The sequence below is a fragment of the Lissotriton helveticus genome, chromosome 1_1 (assembly GCF_964261635.1).
Source record: "Lissotriton helveticus chromosome 1_1, aLisHel1.1, whole genome shotgun sequence".
NCBI lineage: Eukaryota > Metazoa > Chordata > Amphibia > Caudata > Salamandridae > Lissotriton > Lissotriton helveticus.
The window spans coordinates 1,359,618,917-1,359,636,767 of NC_136057.1; the positions used below are offsets into that span (position 1 = coordinate 1,359,618,917).

Here is a 17,851-nt window from a genome sequence, read left to right on the forward strand (position 1 = left end):
TTTTGTTTGTTCGGGTCACGATCAGAGTTTCTAACAAACATATACATACTCAATGGTGGAATCCTCAATTGGTGTACCACATGGACATACTTCCATGCTGTGACTAGCATGGGCTGTAGGGATGTTTTAAAACAAACCTGTTCAGATTAAAGCTTGTGATGCAGACCTTTTCCAGGCTGCAGCACAAGTGTTTATAAAATAGAGAGGTTTACACATGACTCAAAGGCAGTCGGTTCACAAAATAGGTGGGTGAGAGTACTGACTAATTGTGAGTCGATCACATTCTTGCAGCAATGGCGTTAAAACAGTCTTCCAAATGCAATCATTATCCTAAATAATGTTATCCGTGCTAATGTTAGTTACATTAAAAAAAAAAAAAAAGGAAAAAAGTCTTTACCATAACATAAGAAACTTGGAAAAGTTAAAAAGACTATTAATAAATGTATTATTACATCAAAAAATGAATACGCTTTAGTAACAGATATTCGAGTACAAATACCTTTACTAAAGTATTAACATAAGATAATTAGTACATGTTTTATAAATGAATATAAATAAGAAGTGAATACCAAAATAATAATTTAACATTCTATTTGTAATTATTGAAATACATATAAAAAAGAAATAAAATAAGAAATGATACCAAATATTAATATATATATATATGATTAAAATAATAATCTGTGATATTTTAAAATATGTAAGTTGAAAAATATGTAAAATTAATAAAGTATATAACTTACAATGTGGAAAATTATCTTACTTTCATGTGTTCATATTTATATATAACAAAAGTCACGCTAATGATATCAAACACACATTATCTGCAGTACATATCAAGCTTTAATGTTTAATATTTCATTATGTATTATAGATTAACATTCTATTTAAGTTTTAAAAAGACAGCAATTGACATGTTTTTAAAATCGAAATCGCTAACTCAGCAGAAATAACTTTAAGTATTACACAATAAACGTAATTCTCCAATTAATATTAATAAACAACAAATAATAATTATTTAATAAGAAATATTTTAATCCACATCAAATACAGCTGCACACCAGTAACCAGTCAACTATAACGTGGGGGTCGACCAGTCTCATCAACTTCAGTTCATTCAAAATCAAGCGGCTAGACTGGTCTTTCGTCAGCCCAGGACCAGTTCTGCCAAACCTCTTCTGAGGAGCCTGCATTGGCTCCCTGTGGTCCAGCACAGCCTCCTCAAGGTGGGCTGCTTGACTTACCAGGCCTTGACTCATCAAGGTCCGTCCTTCATTTCCTCTCGCCTTCATCGCTATACTCCCGTCCGAGCTCTCCGTTCTTCCAGCTCCAATTTGCTGTCCGTTTGTTCGTTCAAACGGAAAAGGCTTGGAGGACTAAGATTCGCCTTCCAAGCTCCCCACCTTTGGAATTCCCTGCCTCCCGATCTTCGTCTTATCCCTTCTTATCACTCATTCAGAAGGGCCTTGAAGACCTGGTTGTTTACCCAAGCTTTTGACTGATCTCCGTTTGATTGACTTTCCCTGCCTGTAGTCTTTTCTCTTTGCCTGTCCAAAGCGCCATGAAGCCGTTGGTGAACGTGCGCTGTACAAATGTCTTTATCATCATATCATGGCGTGGCTTGAATGCCGAGGAGTTAGGCAGCGTGAGCCCGGAGCTCCGCGCCCGATCCCGGCTAAAATCCTGTTAAACTGCACGAAATCCGGCAGATAAAGACCGTCCTGTTGGCAGAAGGCATCGGTGGGGCGACGGAGCCCCAAGGCTGAAGCTAATTGCCGCTAATTGGCACAGAAACCCGACTCGGCGAACCGCTCGGGGAGCGAGACGCTTCGACCCAAGATGGCGGATTGAGGATCGAGCCGGGGTAACTGCAAGCCGAAGGAGGTCAGCGATCTCCTCTCCAGAGACACCGGATAAATAAGGGGCGCCGCCGGAGAATCTACTGTGCGACCGCAACAGTGAGGATCGTAAATAACATCTCCTACCACCCACGAAGAGACGGCGGTCGGCGACTATCGGACTCCCCCCGTGGCACACTCAAGATGGCGGCGGTCCCAGGAGACGAGAGCTGAAGACCCTGCAAAGTGAAGGGGCTGAGGAGACGGGGAACGGGGATCACGCTGTACGGAGCCCGCTGGCTAGGGAAGGGTTCCTCCTGATTACAAAGAGGAGCGACCTGCCCAGAGCCTTACAGCCAGAACGCAGCCCAGATCCGGAAGGGTGACGACGATCGCGAGAAGCCCAGACCCAGGGGAAGCGGCACCACGCGCGTCTAACTGCAGAGACCTGAATAAGGTAAACGCTCTAATAGGGCTGGGGGCATACGGAGCCTTGGGCGAAGATCGGAGAAAGACCGGTACTCCCGCGGCACAGTGGAAGACACAGACGGCGGGGGCTTGACCCGGGGGAGGCACGAGTGGAACTAAGCCTACGAGCAGACCCACGCACCCTGAGAGAGAACTTGGTGGCGGCTGGGGATACGTGGGGGACCCCCGACCTGAGAAGGGGAGCTTCCTTGGAGACGACCATTAGAGCTTGGCTGCGACAGCGCCGGTGGAGTTGGCAGGCCAGGAGGGCTGTGCAGCGGACGACGACAGGAACGGCCATATCTAATCCGAGGCTTCAACGAGCGCTGGAGAGAAGCAGGGCAGCGCACTGGTAGAGATAGGGGGACCCCTATTCCCTGGTGGAGCATAGGCCTTGCAGCGGCTGAAGGGAGACCTGAGACACCTTGGCTGACTAGCCCGAGACGGACAGCGCGCTGTAGCGAGAGACCACCCTTGAACTCGTTACTCAGGCGTAAAGGGAGCTGGCCGGAAGAGGAGACACCAAGAGCTGGCCGAAAACTTGCTGCCTGGAGCCGGTGGAGCCACAGGAGGTCCACGTAAGGGCGGTCAAACCTTCGCCCGAAGCAGTGAGAGGACCCCCACCCCTAATTTTTGGGATTCCAAGCAGAGAAACCGCCGTCGGGCGAACAAATCGAGATGGGGAAACCAAAAGAGAAAGGGGACGGAGCTATTAGCTCTGAGACGACAGAAGGAACGGAGCAGGGCCATACGGAACTACAACAAATGCAAGATCGTATATTGGAAGCTATCACGGCCATGAAAGAAGCTCTACAACACGATATCGCTCAAGTAGCAACAGGATTGGGGCTCCTACACGCAGACCACGATAAATTAAAGGACAGGGTCAAGAGCACGGAGGTCACCCTGCAAGAGATGGTCTCGGAGCATAAATCTATGGAAGGACGGTTGAGGGATGCCCTAGACCGAATACTAGCATTGGAACGGCAAGCGGAGGACGCGGAAAATCGCAGTAGGTGCAATAACGTACGCTTGATCGGACTTCCAGAGAAAAATGAGGGGGACGACATGGTGGTATTTCTTGATAACTGGTTGCGGACTGAAGTGGCGCCAGAAGGGCTTTCACCTTTCTTCACGCTGGAGCGGGCGCACAGGGTCACAGCCAGGCCGCCTGCCTCGGGCCAGCCGCCCGTCCGGTGGTGATCAAACTGCTGAATTATAAGGACAGGGACTGGCTGTTGTAAAGGGCCAGAGAAGCGGGCCCCTTTCAGGTGGACAATAACAATGTGACAATGTTCCCAGACTTCACATTTGAAACACAGAAACTGCGGGCCTCCTTCTTGTCGATCAAACGGGAGCTGCGTGTAGAGGGCATAAAGTATTCTCTCTTCTTCCAGGCAAAGCTCAGAGTCGTGGTGGATGACAAAACACTCTTCTTCCCCACATCAGCGGATGCCTGGGCGTGGTGGGATACTTATAAGGCTGGAAAGGACGGAGCTCGAGTTAGAGCTGAGGAGGAACAGCTGAGACAACCGACCAGAAAATCACAGCGACTTCGGAAGCACCGACAAAGGACTAAGAAGCCAACGGCATCGCAAACGGAAGAGGAGAGGAAGGCGGCACTTCAAGCGGTGGTGGACTTGTCGGGAACGGTGCACAGCCAATCATGCATGGGTTCGGACTCTGAAGGCCAGGCCACAGGCTCGGAAACGGAACTCTACGATCTTGGTGGTGCCAAGGGGCCAGTTGTGACGCCACAAACGTCGGAAGAAATCATAGAAGCTTGAGAGGGAAAGTATAAAGTGCTGTTTTATACAATGAACCTGGGGGGACCGAGACCCTTCGATGCAAAAGACTGTGGTGTAGAAGAACGGAAACTCGTGAGTGATTATGGGGGTATTCTGGGGCGGGGGGACGGGAGTGTGATAGCCACCCTCGGAGCCGCGTCACGCCCTGCTGGCCCCTAAGGTCACCGTAGTGGAGACTGCAGAATACAGGGATAGCGATTGGGGTAGTTGACCCTTTTGTTAAAGTTTGGATGGGAGCTGCTTTAGTAAAGGTGGGTCCTGTTCTGGGGGGGGAGGGTGCCAAGAGTAGTTGGGGGGGGCTCGAGGCGAGGGATGTGGGATCTGGGGAACCGTTGCACAGTGGGGGAGGAGGGATCGGGGGAAGCCGCCATATGCGCCTGGGAGCTGACTGTTGATACTGTGAACTGGTTTGCAAGGGACAATGGCTAGCTCTGGAGCACTGAAATGTGTGACCTGGAACGTGCGGGGTCTGCATACTATGGCGAGAAGGCACAAGGTGCATGCTTATCTAGTCCGTAGAGGAGTTCAGATTGCACTATTACAGGAGACACACCTGACAAAACAAGAGGGCATAGCGCTACAGCGACGATGGAGAGGGCAGCTGTTCAACACTACATACTCTGCATTCGCAAGGGGGGCACTGATATGGATTCGGGCGGGGGTTCCCTTGCAAGTGACTAAGCAAATGATTGACCCAGAGGGCAGATTTGTGGCCGTAGAGGGGAAACTTAGAGGTCGGGACATAATACTATGCAGTGTGTACGCGCCCAATATTGATCAGTCTGCCTTTTTGACGAAGCTATCAGGCACGCTGGCGAGCTACTTAGCAGGTCCTATAGTCATGGGAGGGGATTTTAATTCTGTGGCAGACACTACATTAGACAGATCTCACCCACCATTAAGAGCATCACCAGTGCATAGGCTAGCGAAGCACAGGCTAGAATGGCAGGAGAGATGGGAACTGATAGACGCTTGGAGGCCACTGCACCCTACCGTGAGAGATTATTCATATCACTCTAGTCTACACGATCTTCACGTCCGGCTGGATGTGTTTCTGTGCTCCTCGCTTGTAATTTCTACTGTGGCAAACGCGGAGTACTTGACCCGCACGTTATCTGACCACAATCCCCTATTGCTGACACTAAACTGGATGACCGAGATCTCGCGAGTCCCGACCTGGCAACTGCGACCAGATACTCTAGACGACTTGCTGTTCAGGGAAGCACTAGGCGAGAGACTCACTCGATATTTTGAGGAAAATAGTGGCACCACGACCTCCAGGGCGATGGAGTGGGATGCCTTCAAGGTTATCATCCGAGGTAATTGTATAGGGGCATATGCGGGAGCCCGTAAGACACTCTTGGACGACTTTGATAGGGCTGAGAGAGAGCTGCGGAAAGTCGAGTTGGAGCGCCCTAATCACCCTGAGCTCCAGGAAGCAGTTAGCAAGGCCAAGGAGGCAGTGGCGGTGGAAATGGAACGGTTACGAAGCTTTGATCATAAGGTCTACCTGACGAGGGCACACGCTGAGGGAGACAAGGCGGGAACGATGCTTGCCTGGCTGGCTTACCCAACTAGGCGCAGCCATCCGATCCTGGCCATTGAGGAAGACGGAGGAAACACCTACAATACCCAAGCAGAGATTTTGGACAGGTTCCGAGCATATTATGCAAGGCTATACGAGAGCGGATACAGATGGCCAAGAGTCTGAGATTGACACCTTTTTGGAGGGACTGCAATTGCCGCGGCTAGAACAAGAACAGTCAGACGATCTGGGTAGGGCCATTACACTGGGGGAAATAGGGAGTGCAGTGAAGCAGATGGCTCGAAACAAAACACCGGGACTGGATGGCTTGCCCGTAGAGTTTTACAGTAGATACCTGGTGTTCCTAGCTCCGCAACAACAAGCGGTATACAACGAAGCTAAGTCGAGAGGGAGGCTGCCTCAGTCCATGTGCGAAGCTCTAATGATCCCGTTGCTGAAGCCGGGGAGGGAGAGTAGTAAACTCTCCTCCCATCGTCCGCTGACCATGTTGACGACAGACTATAAAATCCTGAGCAAAATACTGGCCAATAGACTGTTGGGCCATATGACGGAGCTGATCCACAGGGACCAATCAGGATTCATTCCCGCGCGGAACACCACCAACAATATACGCCGAATGATACGGCTACTTGGAGACCCGATGTCAGAGACGAGCATGCCTTTGGTATTATCAATTGACATCGAGAAGGCGTTTGATTGCTTGGAGTGGGAATATCTTTATAGGGTAATGGAGCGTTTCGGCCTGGGAGATAATTATATCGGTTGGACCAAAGTGTTGTACACGGCGGCGAAGGCACGGGTCCGGATAGGCTCCCTGATTTCGAGCCAATATCACGTGGGCCGTGGAACTAGGCAGGGGGGCTCGCTGTCTCCTCTGCTGTTTGCATTGGCGATAGAGCCTTTTGCGGCGGAAGCACGGACGGGGCGTTATTACAAGGGCTTAGTTTACAGGGGGATACCGCAGGCTTTCTCACTGTATGCGGATGACCTTTTGCTATTTTTGGAAAACGCGGATGAGGAACTGGAGGGAGCAAAAAGACTTCTCGAACTTTTTGGAAAGCTATCAGGCTTAAAGGTTAACTGGGCCAAATCCTGTTTATTTCCGCTACGACGGGGGGAGGAGCGACCTGCTAATCTCCAGATACTCAAATGGGAGCCTAGTTGTTTATAATACCTGGGAGTACATGTATACCATTCGGCGGCAGATATGTTAGAGGGCAATGTGGGCCGTTGTATCAGTGCATTGAAGGGAAGCATGACCTTCTGGGCCACTCTTCCGCTCTCGGTGACAGGCCGTATCTCCTTACTGAAAATGATAGCACTACCGCGTCTCCTTTACTACTTCCGCACATTGCCGGTGTGGATACCGAGCTCTATTTTTCGACAGCTGAGATCAATGCTGATATCCTTTCTATGGGGAACAGGCAGACGCAGAATAGCGTTCGACACGTTGCTTCGACCCAAAGATGAGGGGGGCATGGCAGTGCCAGGTTTTGAGTACTACTACCTGGCGGCTCAGTTGCAGATCTTCACACAGGAGGTAGCGAGGGTGTATCGAGGCCAGTAACTAGAAAGAGACGGGGGCACTCCCCGGCATGTGCTTGCTTACATCACCCTGCAGCAGAGGCTCCTCATCGGAGACCTCTCCCTGGAGGAGCAGACATTTCGACTATGTTGGAATCGAGCGCAGCGGAGAGCAGGGGTACGCCGGATGTACGCACCGGAGATACCGTTGGGAATGGTGACAGCACTCCCCCACGGTGGCGACTGGTCGCGACTGCAGGGGTGGGAAGATGCGGGGCTACAAATGCTAGGTGATCTATACGAGGACGGGGTATTACTCCCATACCAGACCCTGCAGGAACGCTTCGATGTGCCGAGAGGAGACTATCTGATGCATGCTGCTGTGACTAGAGCCATGCAGGCGCACTGGGGGGATGGGTTGCAGGAACCCGCTACATCCATGGCCTGCCAGTACACAATGATGGCAGCTGGCACCTATAAGGCAGTGACCTGCCTTTACTCTCGAATGCTACGAGAAACGTTAAAACCACTAATAACACTGAAGGCCAAGTGGGGAAGAGGTGTGGTGCCGCGGCCAGGGCGACTGACTCCGGAATCTGGGGATCGCGGTTCGATCCCCGGCACCGGCGGCAGATTAGCCCAGCACCATGTGACTCTGGGCAATAGCTTGCTTAATCTTCCCGACGGCCCCCAGCGCCTAGAGACCCTAACGGTTGATTGTGCGCTTTACAAATGTGGATATTATTTTTTTTTTTTAGATTCCTGACACTACTTGGGCGCAACTACTAAAGCGAGCAAGGAAGAGCACGAGAAATGCACGATTTCAATTGATACATTTCTATATCCTCCTGTTTTACTCTGTTTATATTTACCAAATGAATTGCAAGAAACACAGTAAACAATGATAAACAAGTGCAAGACGCTGGACAGTTTTTCAATCTGGATTGCTTGGGTTATTGGAGAACCTATAAGTCCTATATATCCCAAAAAGAGAAGGATAATGACGATTCAATGTTACATTATTTGGAAAAATTACAAAAATTCCAGTTGAAACATTAAGACAAATGGCTATCTTTTAAATAATTTAGTGAAATATTTACTATTGTCAAATATACATTCGCGGATTTAGAAATTTGCACACATTAATGACTTAAAATGTTTGTCTAGTTTTCAGAAATGTATAGTTTACTGGAATCGAATTTTGTTATCAAACCAATTACTACCAAAACATGGAAGGAGGTTGAAATAAAAAAACCAGAAACATAATACTATGTCACAGTGAAAAATAAAAATTTGAAAGACATATTTGTTTTACTGTCAAAAGTCAAGTTGCACAAGAACTGTGAGATGATGGTAATTTAATCACCACAAATACTGATGCAGTTTACAATAATAAACAAGACTCCACTGAAGCAATTTAGAGCAAATATTTGTAGAAAAAGGAATTTTTATAAAAGTATTTTTAAATATTTATGGGTATTTTGAAGGGGAAAACAATACCACTGGGTACCTTTAAAATCATCCGTGTTTTGGGAATAAGGGCAGAAAGTTTACATTAAAACATAGGTGGACAAAAACTTACAATGGCCAAAATACAAACTACCACAAATAAACAAAATAAGGATGAGAAAAGGGGGTGGAAATAGTGGGGGGGGGAGGGGGATAGCCCTAGCAGAAAAAGGGGTTAAAATACAACTGCTACAATATTTACATAGTGCTTCCCAATAGACTTATAAAGTGCTTTAAAAAAAATCAATTAATCAAATTAATGGCACTCTAATTTATTACATTAGCGCAGTTAATTAAAACTAGTGCAATAACATGCAATCATAGCGCCGTTACACTGTTAAAAAGAATATACAGAGGAAAAAAACAATATTTTAATTCATAAACATATTAGTAACAAGGCAGTATTGTAGTTACTTTTGTAATCTTGAGACTGGTAAACAAACCCAAAATAAAATAATTTAATACAGAGACGCTATGGAAAAGTGCAAATAAAGTTGGTGATGAGTTCATTTGGGTGGTGGGCGGATAGGGTGCGGACAAGAGAGGTTAAAAGCAGACTGTCAAGGAATCTCACATATTTAACAGAACAAGCAAGCACTTGAATACATGGGGAAGTAAAAAAGTAAAAAATTAAAACAGAGACCATATGCCTCACAAGATGGACTGAAGCACCTTTTTAAATATAATGGCTTCTGGAGAAAATGTAAGGGAGCATTGAAGTAAAAAAAACAGAAGATGCTACCATGATTAAGACATCCAGTTGCACATTTTTAAAGCGCCTCCTTAGTTGTTGGAGCGCATAGGTTTAAGGCAGTCGGCACAAACCTAGAAGTACTCGATTAAAGAACAAAAACCATATTGATTATAATTTGCTGGATTCATCTTTCGCATTGTTATAAGTAAAGTAATATGGATCAATATTTAGAAATATATTTGCAGGTATAAATATATTAATCGTTTATATAAAATATTGTGGCATTATTACAACAAAAAATACTTCTTTTGTAAAAATAAAAAAATGATTTAGAAACAAAAAACTTGGTGACATTTTTTTTCCCTTTACTGTATCCATATGCTTATATACGAAAATAGATTAACAATTAATGATTAAAACTGTAAATATTTGCAAAGTTTACACAGGCCATAAGAGTTTCTGTCAGTCGAGGCCGAGCTCCTCGCTCGGTCAAACCTTGACGTGCCCTCCATGGCGGAGCGCATCGATCCGGCGGGATCCACTCGGGACAGAGACGCCGAGCACGGCTGCTGGTTTAACGCAGAATTAGGAAGACTCGGGGAGGAGTGGGGGATGATGGACGCGGCCCCGGCTCGCTCTACTCGCATGAATTACAGCAGCAAGCTCACGAGCTCCGGTCGGTCGGCCGCCACCCGAGGTCATGCGGACGCCCTGAGCAAATCCGGGGATTCTACAGTGCACCCTCGCAACTGCACAAGGTAGTGCTGTACCACGCAGACTTAGAAATCCCGGATGAGAGGCTGAAATCGGCAAAGTTCGGGGAGCCGATCACAGCCGCGAGGTGAGCAAAGATGGCGGCACCCAGGGTGGAGCAACACGGCTGGGATGATGGCCGGGACGGAGCCGGGACAGATCAAAGCGGTGGGTGTCCCCGCTTCCTTTGCCAACCGCAAGCCCTGAAATAAGCCCAGAGAACCCCCCCCCAGCAATCACACCGGAGGGGCAGAGCGGGTGCTGGTGCGGGCTGCACTGCGATCCCGCGCGGCAAGCGCTTCGGAGACAGAGCACCATGAACAGCCAGCGGCAGGAGAGGCAGTGCCCCCCCCCCCACGGATGCGCTCGTGGACAGTGAGCACATCAGAGACGGGTGCAGAGGTGACGGCTCCTACCGTGCTCAGTATGGAGGCAACATTAAAGGGGGTCACCATGCAGCCCCTGCCGAGAAAGGTGAGCCCTGGCTGCGCTGTAGAGAGCGCTGTAGAAAAATGCCATTCTACCCCGGTGATCACCAGGCCCGTCTGATGTTACAAAACAAGGGAAGAAAGGTGCCGAAAAACAAGAGTGAGCACGGGGTCGTCCCCCTTGTTTAACTTTCTTTTTCTGACTTTGTTGCCTCCCGTTCTGCGATCAGCTGCCTTGGCGCCTGAGGTCTTCCTTCCCTGATCCCTGGTCTCCAAATCGAAATCCTCAGCCCCAGCTCCTCATGGACGATGAGGCTGTGACTTTGCTGCGGACTGCCTTTCTACCTCCGGACTTCCTGGCTATGGCAGCCCTCTTCCTGGACTTTCGGGCTTGGACCTTTGCACTCCCCGCCATTTCCTTTCTTTTCATGACTCGCTTCTTCTGCTACCTCTCTCCTCTGCCATTTTAGCGTTCTCTGACTTCTCCCCTCTCTGCCCTAGAGACCTTTCTATTGTCTATCCTGTTGCCTCTGACACACTCCTCGCTGTCTTAATCGTTACTAACTGCTTCCCTCTCTCGTTTGTCTCACTTTCCTGCACTTCTCTGTCCCTCCCCTGGTGCTGTGACTGCATCCCCCCTCCGACTGCATTCCCCCTCCAACCACACTTAATGAAACTCTGCTTTTCTGTATATAGAGATAACTCTAATCACTAGTATATGCAGTAGACCGTTGTGCTCTCTACCTTTCCTATGTGACTCTTAGAGTATATCCAGTCATATCCCTTCCCTATATATATAGAGATAACTCTAATCACTAGTATATGCAGTAGACCTTTGTACTCTCAACCATTCCTACGTGACTCTTAGAGTATATCCATTCGTATCCCTTCCCTATGTATTTAGAGATAATTCTAATCACTAGTATATGCAGTAGACCTTTGTACTCTCTACCATTCCTATTTGACTCTTAGAGTATATCCATGTGTATCCCTTCCCTATGTATATAGAGATAACTCTAATCACTAGTATATGCAGTAGACATTTGTGCTATTTAACATTCCTATGTGACTCTTAGAGTATATCCATTTGTATCTCCTCCTTGTGTGTCTTTACATCTTGTATATTTGCAATTTTTTTATGTTTGTACCCTTTATGTAACGCATGTAATACTAAGTCCTTATGTTTTTCAACTGGTTCTTATTTAAAGCGCTCTGACACCCTCGGGTAAAGTTCGCGCTATATAAAATACCATAAATAAAATAAAATAAATAAATAAATAAGGCACCCGTACAAATAGCAGCAGCGCTTTACGGGAGGCATAGACAAAAGCCTGGCAACAAATAAACCAGGTTTTAACTGAATTAATAAGCCCCGTAGGAGGAGCGCAAATACAGCAAAGCACATTATAGCAAGGGAAGATCAAACCGACGGGGAAGCTTCAGCTAGGTAGCTCCGTGCTGTATTTCTAATCTCCCCTCTGACGTAGGGGGAGATCAAACCGATGGGGAAGATCAGCTAGGTAGCTCCGTGCTGTATTTCTAATCTCCCCTCTGACGTAGGGGAAGATCAAACCGATGGGGAAGATCAGCTAGTTAGAACACCGGCGGAGTCAGGTAAGTTAGTTTTCTTCATTATTATTGTTAACCCGTGTCTCCCCCCACACCCCTCTTTACATGTGGCCTTGGCAGGGCGACGGCCGCAGGAATCGTCAGCTAAGTTAACCCTCTTCCTCACCGTTATAGATTCGCCGCCGCGGTCGGCCTAAGGCCTAGCCACACCACTGTTTCAAGCCACAACACATTTATAGCAAGCCAGGCGCTATCAGAGCGATGTCGGAGCGCTAATCCTTGGGATTAAATAAGAACGTGTCGGGGTTACAAGAAAAGCGCATGGACCCGTCAACACAGCGGGAGTGGGAAGGAGAAGCTTTATCAAAGCGTTCGTCCTCCACTCTGAAAGAGAACACTAATCCGTTTAGCTGTTCATCACCTGGCAGGAAAAGTACCGAGAATAAACGCTGCCTCTAACAGTAGCAGGCTCAAAATCCCAGCACCAGGGCACAAGTCCTATAAAAAGAAGTGGGGGGACTGACCAAGTAAAACAATATGCAAATGCCCTCGTGACATCACGACGTAGCGCTATAAAAGAAATAAAATAGTGCTATTTAATTTATTTGTGTAAATACTGGACTAGACTAACACATCTGACGGTCTTACAGTGTCTGAATTTATATACAGGGACAAAACAAAGGCTCCCTCGCTGCCTGCACATTGCTGCTGGGAATGGAAAGCAGGCAACGTGCAGGTGCTACTGAACGTGTCCCGGTGTCTGAAAATGTCACCGGGACAGGTTCAGCATATTTCTGTGGGGCACAACTTCTTGGCAGGGGGGACAGCATCCACCCTGTGAAAAGAGTGGGGGGACGCTGTGTACCTGCATGTAGCCCCGACTCGAGCCCTGCCCAGCACCCTGTAGTCATGTGTTTAATGCACGGTGGGCCCGATTCACAAAGGTAAAGTGAGACGAAAGGCTAACTTTACTACTTTCAGTATTCACAAAGGGCATTTATCAGTAGTAAATGCCCTTTGTGAATACCGAAAGTCTAATTTAAGACTTTCAGTGTTCACATTTCTGATGATCCGGCAAGGGATTTTGTTTTGGAAGCAACGGTCAATGGTTGGCCTGTTTTAAGAGAAGTTCCTGATCCTGCTAAGGGTTAATGGAATGTGAGAGATGAATTGAACATTGTTCAAGGCGAAATATTCAGAGGCGACAGGTTGATTCCCCCATTTGGAATGAGAGAGAAGATAATTAATTTAGCTCATGAGGGACATTTAGGTCGTAGCCTCACCAAAGCTAGGGTCAGAGAATCCTATTGGTGGCCTGAGTTGGACCGTGAAGTCGAAATTATTGTCAGGGACTGCCACATTTGTGCTGGTAATGATAAATCCAGGAAAGTGAACACCGCTCCTCTTTCTCCTGTTGCTATTCCCAAACGTCCCTGGTCTAAAGTTGCTGTTGACATTATTGGACCTTTTGAGAACCTTGGACCCTCTGTGAGATTTGTTGTTGTTTTAGTAGATTACACTTCGAAGTGGTTGTCTGCTTCCTGTATGGGTTCTGTTTTGAGTAAGAATGTTATTGAGTTTTTAAAGGATGCTTTTACTTGCGAAGGAATACCTGACATTTTGGTCTCTGATAATGGTGTCCAATTCACCTCCCAGGAAATGTCTGACTTTCTGAAGGATTTATCTATCACTCATCATAAGACTGCTCTTTATTCTCCGCAAGCAAATGGTTTGGTAGAGAGCATGAATAGGTTGATTAGGGTGTGTGCCCAGACCGCTTTGGAGAGAAGACTTCCTTTAAAACCCATTCTTAGAGAAAAGCTTTGGGCACACAGGAACACTCCAAATAGTGTAACTGGTGTTTCGCCTTTCAAAATACTCAAAGGAAGGGTTGCTGGTTCCAAGCTTAATCCTTTGTGGTTGTCTGTTAAGGATAGAGGCTCTGTAATCAAGGATTCTAGGTTGAAAAACTATCAAGATAAGTACAAGCGCAGGTTTGACGTTTTGAAGGGGGCGAAGAATTCTTCTTGGAGAGTGGGTGATTTCGTGTTTATCAAAAAGGCTGTTTGGTCCCCAAAGGGTGAGTCAAAGTATTTTGGACCTAGACGGATTGTAAAAGTCATGACAAATGTGGTTATGCTTGCTGGGGGTGATGTTTGGAACATGTCACGATTGTCAAGGTGTGTGGAGGGAGATGATGGTGTTGTGAAACCTGGTCCTGGTCCCGGCAAATGTGTTGTGGAAACTGCTCCACTGAAATGTTCAGATCTTGAACGCTCGTTTCATCTTCCTCAAGATAAACATGTTTCTTCTCGTGAGACAAACTCTAGAATTAGGAAACCTCCTTTGTATCTTCAGGATTACTATCCTAAGTGACTTATTCCGTTTGTTCCCATTTTTCTTTTCCTTGTTTCTTCCCTTTGCTTTTTCCACATTTAATCTATTCTTTTCTTTTCTTGATCTTGATCTTTCTTTTTATTTCGTTATTATAATAAGGGAGATGTGTTGTATCTTTACCTTTAATTATGTGCATTCCTTGTTGAGAATGCAGCCATGTCATTTAGAATGTGATGTGTTTACAGTATCAGTTGCTAGATGGTCTTTGATGTGAACGACTTGCCTCCCTGTTGGGCTATTAAACTACTTCCCACTTAATACTCTGGACTTCATCTTTACAATACTTTGTGAATACCGAAAGTCTTAAAGTTGGACTTTCGTCTCTTTGTGAATGGGGCCCACACAGTTTGCACCCATGGGTTGGACTTGTAGGTTTCAACCTCACTTTCGAAGATTCCATTGCAGACCTGAGTGATTTGGCATGTGAAGCTGCATCATCAGTATTGTGTATGTGTTTCTGTCACTGTTTTCAGTAAAAGAGTCTTTATCATTCTGTCTGATCCCTCAGTATTGTAAAGACGACTTAGCAGCTACCCTGCTTTCAAATCGATTATATGTTGAGCCTGTGTGTCTTTCTTTTGTCCCATCTTCTAGTGATACACGGCCACATGCATCAATGTTCCCGTTTGCGAATTCTTAATTGCGAAAATTAAGGAATCGCAATTAAGAATTCGCAAACGGCTATGCATTAAGAAATCACATATTTTTTTGCGATTCCTTAATTTTCCTTAATTGCGATTCACAATTTACGAATCGCAATTAAGGAATCCCTTTCCATTGATTCCTATGGGCCTCTAGGCCCATAGGAATGAATGTGAAGGCATTCTCATTTTGCGATTCGCAATTAAGGAATCGCAAAATGAGAATGCAATTTCAAGGGTGCAGGGGGAGTCCAAAGGACCCCCCGTGCACCCCTGAAATGTACCTTAAAGTACTTTTCTCACACACACATGCCCCAAGGGCATGTGTGTGTTTAAAATGAAACTTTCAAAAATGCACTTTTGTGCATTTTTGAAGGTTTTCGAAAACTACCATGAAGGTTAACTTCATGGTAATTTACCACTTCCTATTTGCGATTTCGCAATTTAAAAAAATCATGCATTGCATTTAAGAAATCGCAAAATTGAGATTTCTTAAATACAATTGCAATTTAAGAAATCGCAAATAAATTGCGATTTCTTAAATTGCGAAAAAAACAAAAAGCTTAATGCATCCCAAAAAAGGGATTTGCATTCGCAAACGGCCGATTTTTGCGATTCGCACCGTTTGCGAATGCAAAAACCCTTGATGCATGTGCCCAATAGTCTCATTACACTTGATCTACACTCTGTTTTTCTATTCACCCTTTCTCACGTCAGTGCACCAAGAAATTAGTGTTCTCTGGTGTAAAATATAAATAAACAAATAAATAAATACATACATGCATAAAATAAAGTTTGGGTGAGTTCCTATGTTCTTTGGGACTGACTGAAGGTCTTTGTAGTTTAATTCAATGTTGTCTGTCTCTATGTCCTCAAGCTTGATTTGAGAGCATATGCCACTGCAGAAAGGAATCACAAAAGAAAATCAAGAGCAGCACAATAGCATTCTTTGTGCACAATTATTTTCGATCTGTTGATAGTTGAGTCGCTGTTGATGCTTAAAAGACACAATCAAACAAACACAACCAGAAAAATGAAAAAGGGAAAAATAAATGTGTTTTTAAGTTGTAGTCAATTCGAGTGCTTAATTTGTTCGCCCTTATCTTGCAGTCAATTTTGGGTTTAGGAGAAGGACTGATTGTAGGTTTGAAAATGAAGGGCCTGAGATAGAGTTTGGTGGAGGGTTACTATGTCACAAACATGACGGATATAATGTCTGCCATATTTTAAGTGTACTATATTCAATGATACTTGTAATACAGAATTTGGGATATCCGTCATGCTTGTGATGGAGTAACCTGTCTGACGAACTCTAAATCACGCCCCAAGTTGCTTGTTTCACTCACCTGACTTGCAGGGCCAGACTAGGAACGCAAAGCAGCCCTGGCAATTTTGTCTGACCAGCCCTCAGGGTAGAGGGGGTGAAAGTTTGAAGCACTGATGCTTTGTTAATGGGGCCGATATTGCAGCACAGCTGCAAAACCAGCCCCCACCTCTGTAAAAACCGGCCCAGCCTCCCGGGAAAACGCCCGATGCCCACTATGGCCAGTCCGGCCCTGTTGAACTTTAAGTGTGTTGGACCCTGTGTGTAACCAAGGGATTAGAACAGGTCACATCTGCTCCCCTCCTCCAACCCAACTGACTGTGTAGGGATCACAGTAACTTGACCATGGCTTCTAACCCCACACCCAAATGAAGTAGGTATAAAATTAAGGTAATTTGACCACAAGGATTCGCGTTCCCATTGGGCACAAGTAATCTATTCTAGTTAGGGCTCCCACTAGTCTGTGATCCCCTGATCACAAGGGTTAGGGATCCTAATGGACCTAGGTCATCTGATTATTAGGGCTACGTCTCCCATTGGACCCAAGGGCTAGGGCTCTCATTGAATCCAAATCATCTGACCGCTAGGGTTAGAGCTCCCACTGGTCCCAGGTGTTAGGGCTCCCACTGGACCCAGTCGTTAGGGTTTCCATTGGACCCAGGTTATTTAACTGCTATGGGTATGGCTCCCATTGGATCAAGATGTTGGGCTCCCATTTTTTCAGGTCACCTGACCCCTTATTTAAACAGAATCTTTAGGGCATCCAGTCTGAGAGTCCAGGTAAAGGACGACAGGTTAAGGGTGCAGCATGTTTGAGCCTGGCATGGACCTAGGGATAGAAACTCTGCCACTCCTCTTCCTGACCTCCAGGTAAGCAACAGCTCACCACAGGAGGTAGCTGCTGTTCCTGGTTGTAGGCGACTTAGGGCCAGATGTACAACCCTATTTAGCGAGTCACAATATTTTTGCGACTCTTTAAATAGGAATTGTGAGTTCATATTAGGAAGGGGCGTTTCAAGGGCGTCCCTTCCTAATAGCGAGTCAGAGGCCTATGTAAGAATGTTTTGCGGCTGCAATTGCGATTGCGAAACACTCGCAATTTACCGCCCTCTTCAAGAGGGTGGTAAAGCACTCGCGAATGGGAAGGGATCCCAAGGGGACCCTTCCTCTTTGCAAATGCAGGGGAAAATATTTTTTAGAGGCAGGTAGTGGTCCCAGGGACCACTACCTGCCCTTAAAAAATGAAACCAAAACGTTTAATTTTTCCTTTTTTAAATGCATCCTGTTTTCCTTTAAGGATAACGGGTTGCATTTAAAAAAAAACTACTTTATTTAAAAGCAGTCCCAGACAT

General features: G+C 46.2%; 1 protein-coding gene across 5 annotated transcripts in view; it reads left to right on the plus strand.

Annotated features, from left to right (window-relative positions):
* ENTHD1 (ENTH domain containing 1) overlaps positions 1–17,851 on the plus strand; it is a 1,583,016-nt gene that overhangs the window by 1,354,968 nt on the left and 210,197 nt on the right. The window lies entirely within an intron of this gene.